This window comes from Protopterus annectens, chromosome 4.part1, assembly GCF_019279795.1.
Source record: "Protopterus annectens isolate FY-2018-M chromosome 4.part1, PAN1.0, whole genome shotgun sequence".
NCBI lineage: Eukaryota > Metazoa > Chordata > Ceratodontiformes > Protopteridae > Protopterus > Protopterus annectens.
The window spans coordinates 5337658-5343792 of record NC_056734.1 but is presented as its reverse complement, the minus strand read 5'-3'; positions in this window follow the sequence as shown (position 1 = coordinate 5343792).

Sequence of the window (6135 nt, the reverse complement as noted above, 5' to 3'; positions counted from 1 at the left end):
ATACCTGATAAAAAAAGAAAAGAAACAAAAGTAACAGCTTTAAGCAGGGGGGCAAGACCCCCTACACCCCCACCTACTTAAATATACCAACTCTGAGATCGCACTTTAATGGAGTATGGTGCGGAAAGGGAAGATTTCCCTTTGCTACACTGTAGCTTGATCTCAGAGTTGGTATATTTAAGTAGCGGGGGTGAGGGGATGCAGGGGGGTATGCCCTCCTGCTTAAACCCTTTTATTTTATTTCCTTTATTTTTTTAATTGTTCGATGTTTTGCAACTTTGATCACTAGTGTTCGATGTCTAGTGATTTGAAGTTGTAAAACTTCGACAATTTAATACAGACATATATATATATATATATATATATATATTTTTTTTTTTTTATATGTATATATATATATATATATATATATATATATATATATATTTATATATATATATATATATATATATATATATATATATATATATATATATATATATACACACACACACACACACACATCCGGGGTGGTGCAGCGGTAGCATTGTTGCCTCACAGCAAGAGGTTCTCCCATTCGATTCTTGGCTGGAGTGCGGGGAGTGCCTTCTGTGTGGAGTCTGCATGTCTTCCCCGTGGTTGGGTGGGCATTCGAAAGACATGTGTAAATGGGCATGCCTTCATTAAAGGTTGAACGTCGAGCTGACACCTCGACGTTCGTCAAAATCTACTGCCAATCATTAGAGGACCGGAGTTCCGCTGTGGCGACCCGTAACTTGGAAAAAGCCAAAAGACAACAACATATATAAAAAAAAATATATATATATATATATATATATATATATATATATATATATATATATATATATATATATATATATATATTAGATTACCAATGAACTTTGATTAAAAGTAAACATGTTAGACCAGTTCATCAACAATCAATATCATCTAAAAATAAAATATTGGACTTAACATGGTTGCAAATGTAAATAAAAATGTTACATTTGCGATCACATAAAAGAACTACAAAGGTTACCTTAACATGGGGGCTCCACCCCACACCCACAAAAATAATGTACACTAACTCCTCAGTCACATAACCACAGAGCAATAGGATAACTCCTAAAAGTATGTTACGGTCAAACTGTTGCAGTGTGATTGCAATATCATTCGACCACTTTAACCACCAATGAAAGTTACCAAAAGTAGTGGCATGCAAAGAAAGCATGCAGCAACCATACTCGTGATAAAATATGTATGTGTGTATATATATATATATATATATATATATAGATATATAGATATATATATATATATATATATATATATATATATATATATATATATATATATATATATATATATATATATATATATATATATATATATATATATATATATATAAAACTGTCTTTCGGCTTTTCCCGGTTAGGGGTCGCCACAGCAGAAATCCGGTCCGCTAATGATTGGCAGTAGAGTTTTACGTGCTGGCTTGCCGGGCCTAACGCACAACCTTCAGCGAAGGAACGCCCATTCACGCATGTCGACACACAGAAGACGCTCTAACTGAGAATCGAACGTGCAACGTCTAACTGTGAGGCGACAACGCTACCGGAGCATCGATACACATACAGGACTAACAGGGTCATTATAACAACAGATTTTTTAGTCTCAGGGAAGCATTGTTTCTTGAAGATGGTGCATTTGAGATAAATTTTTGTTAATATTGCAGTATCTCCTGACCATTTTTTCCCCATCACATCAGAATATAGTGTAGTCACACAATCTGAATTCTTCATTTTATGTAGTTTTTTGATGACATTTATTTGACTGTTGCATATTAATAATTAATAAAGACTTATATCTGTTCAATTTTATTTCAGATACACCTGGCATTGAGGCTTACTATTTTTAAGCCTGTCCAAAAAGGGTCTTTAAGTGTAGCAAATGTAGTATTGTTGGCATTCTCAACAGTGTGACTAAGAACTTGTTTTCCAGTTTTGAGAAAAGTAGTGGAGCTACTGAACAGATCTATCACCTTGCAGTCTGGTAATTCCACATTGTTATAGATTTTTAAAACTATTTTGGGAAATTGAGTTAATTTGCTTTTGTAGGTTTTAATATAATGGGTGTGAGGTAGCTTGCTCTGTTTCACTGCAGTTTTATCTGATTGGTGCAGTGACCTGGTATTGACTTTTTTGGCTGGTTTAGTTCAGTAATGGAGAAGCCTTTTGTGCTTCTCCAAGATTTTATAGCTATTTGAAGAGTGTGCCAGCTAAGTGCTACAATTAATATAAAAGTAAATTTTAGTTATGTTTTAGTACTGTGTATGGTCAGTAACAGTAGATGTGCTCAGTCTGTTGGGATGTGATGCTGTTAGAACTAGTGTGAGATAGAAAGCAATTTGTAGCCTGTGTTTGATTAGAAGAACGAGTGATGTTATAAGTGAGGAATGGAAAACAATGAAGGAAGTTATATGGGAAGGGTGGGAAAGGGACATGTTACAACATATGGTACAGACAAAAAAAGTCAATCAGACTGCATGTAAGTATGCAAAGTACTTATTCAAAATTGCACGGCACTTTTTGTGAGAGAAGCCTATAAAACAGGCAGCTCAGAGGAATGGTACTACAAGATAAAAAGTAAACATAAAAGAGTAGGAAGAAGAAACTAGTGGCACAAAAAGTAAACAAAAGTGTAGGAAGAAGAAACTAGTGGAACAAAAAGTAAACATAAAAGAGTAGGAAGAAAAAACTATTGGCACAAAAAGTAAACATAAAAGAGTAGGAAGAAAAAAACTAGTGGCACAAAAAGTAAACATAAAAGAGTAGGAAGAAAAAACTAGTGGCACAAAAAGTAAACATAAAAGAGTAGGCAAAAGAAACTCGTGGCACAGCTATAGCAGAGCAGAAAAAATCTGAAAAGGAGAGGGCTTCATTAATGATCGATTAATAAAGCACTTATCTTTATTATTGATCTAGGGAAGTCAAATGCAGTTTAGCTATATTTTTTTTCTGTTATTTTTTCCTTGGAAGAGGAGAGGCAACTGGTTTCAGTCTATGAAATCTAACTTTCATCCTGCAGGAAGTTTTGTCTCAAATAAATGACTGGTGCCAAAATCATGGACTGAAACTAAATTCCAAAAAATGCATTATTGTATCCTTTAGGAAGTCATCTACAATAGGGAACACCCACATTGCTAATACGCCCCTAAGAGTTAACCCAGTTGTTTGGGATTTGGGAAGTTATGTGGGCAGTGACCTAACCTTTGACCAACATGTGACTGTTGTTGTGAGAAAGCCTTAAATACTGCATTGCTTATCAACAAAGGGATTCTGTCTAGATCTAGTGATGTCATTGTTCATCTTATTCAGCCCTCATTAGACCAGTCATTAAATATAATGCCACCTCTGACATTTATCTGTGTAGGCACATGCAACAACTGGAAAGTCCACAGAGATACCTTTCAAAAAAGGATGCAAGACCAAAATAACATGTCCTACCTGGACCGACTCAAAGCCCGGTCAATATATTCAGTATCCTATAGACTGCTAAGAGGTGACCTGACTCTGGCATACAAGGCATCCTCCAACCCATTACTGATGGATTTACTTCACATGAGCAAGTCAAATGGCATCAGAAATACTCAGTCTAGCGTTCTAAACCTTTTCGGCAACATATTCAAAACAGTTTGTAGGGACAGAAATATCTCACAGAGGATACCAGTGCTGTGGAGCAGCATAAAACAAAGTTTGTCCCTGTCCATTTTCAAGCGCAACTTGGATCTATGGATGGGAAACAGAAAATGTACCCAAGGGCTGGCTCTGAACTATTAATTAGCAGAGGCAGCTCCTATATGTTTTATCCCATGAGTGGGTCCCATCTTATCTACAGTATGATCCCAGTTATTCTTATTAGGGGTTATATATAATTATCTACAATGGGATGGGTAAAGCCAGTCTATAATCAAATGAGACAGGTTATTTCAAACAGAAAAAGAGCAATTGATTAAGCTTAAAATGTCCCACAAGGGCAGCTAGCCTAGTACATACCTATGAACCTATGACTATCTGCCAAGAGAAGGAAACTGCAGTTCTAATTAAATGCAAGAAAGCATTGTTTACTTAGTAACAGTACTACTGCACTTTAAGGACTGATTGTTGCGACATGATTGCAAGCTTCCTTTAAATATATTCAGCAGTGTTCCCTACCTGAACCCAGTAGAGCTTTCTTTCCAATTTTATGGTGAAGAGGAAACAGACTGAACTTAGAAATCATATTGCACAGTAATCTGCAGAGGCTATAGGCTTCAGACTTACAAACCTGCTCTGTCTAAAAACAAGAACTAGAATATGAATTCCCTGCATTAAGTTCTTCCAGTAACTCCGAAGTGCTTAAACGAAATCTAAGCACAGTTTGTAATCTAATTACACTGACAAACCCAAGAGATCCCCATTGTATAATTTTGTCCACAACTAACCAACTGGTCATTTCTCATCATGTTACTTTAATACTGAGTGCAAACTTTTATAAGATTTTGCATTTTTACATTGGGACTCCCCACATTATATACTAGATCTTTTTCACCTCCCTTGCTTACTTAGATCCTAAGACAAAGGAACTTTTTAATGTAGCAACCTGCCTTTGGCCTAGTAATAGAAGCCTGAGTGCTGTCCAGCCCTGCCTGTGTTCTGTTGGATCATCATCAAGCACATATCTGAAATATCACCTTTATACTTTTTCAGGTCTAAGGTATATGAATGTTTTGCATGCTCCCTCTCTGCAGCTGCTGTAGGGATAATGGGTGTCTCTCTCCGGCTCTTTTGATTATATATGTAAGGCTCAATATTTCAGGAATTACCTATCCACATATGTAATAGCGATTGCCTGAGACCTCTGTGCACTGTTTGGGAGGAGTCTGCTTTTTCTACTATTGTGCAACTGTGCAGTTGTATGTGTAATGTCAGGGGTATGAACGGTGTACAACAGGTTTTCTCCCTACAGAAAAAAAATATATATCAGGGTCTGCTTTCTTCGCATTTAGTGGCAGCTTTCAATGATCTGTGATGAAAGAGACACTACAAGAGTGATCAGTTTTTCTGCTGCATAGTAGAAGCCTTTATCACATACCTCAAGCCTATCTCTTAATTTCAAATTGATTCTTTACTCCTGCCTTATTCTTAAATTCGTATATTGCTATCCATATGTCAGTACTTAAATAATTAATCTGTCTCAACATACTATTACTCATTTTCTTCTCAAGCACACTTTAATTTTACTGTATGCCTCCTTCCCTACATATTCACAATATGCAACAGTTTGTTTCATATTTGTATATAGAATCATAGAAAATAAAAGGCAAATGGGCCCAGGGCCATTTACACCTTGCCAATATCCATTCCTGGACCATGTGGAATAGAGGGGTAAGATATTTGGCTCTAGATTAAGTACCCTTTGTAATCAGCAGTGCCAGGTAAAAAGATTTCCTAACCATTGTTGCGACATGATTGCCAAAGGTACAGGAATTATCTACCTATGTGCCAACGTCTCCCACAATGCTTTATTTTGAATTATCTACTCGTGTTCCAAGACCTCTCATAGAACATTCATGTTGAAGTGTGGCATTGTATGTACTATAAAATGCTTGAAGGTATTGTTTATCAAATGTCATGATATCGTACTTATAGTCTTAACCTGTTTTTTGTGCATCAGTTGCTGACCTATTTGCATATCAGAGGGCGATTTGGCGATAACAACAGGTTTGCAGTAATCTGAAAGCTTGGTTAGCTAGAGACCCCCATTTGCAATTTAGAGATCTACAAAGTAGATGATAAATAGCACAGATCCCTGAGGAGCACCACTGGTCACCTTAATTTTCACTGTGGATGCACTGGCCACCCTTACTACATGGATTCTATCCCACAGCCACGTAATGAATAATTTGGAGCTCATTCAGCTTGTTTATTATGTTAGCATGCGGTATGGTATCAAATACTTTAGCTAGGTTGAGATATGCTGCATGAATCACATGACTACTGTCTAGGGCTTGTGTTACCCTATCAGAGAAGTTGGCATGAATCAGTAAGCAGAATCTACCCTTTACAAAGCTGAACTACTAGGGGTTAAATCTTATAAGATTTTTGATATCATAGC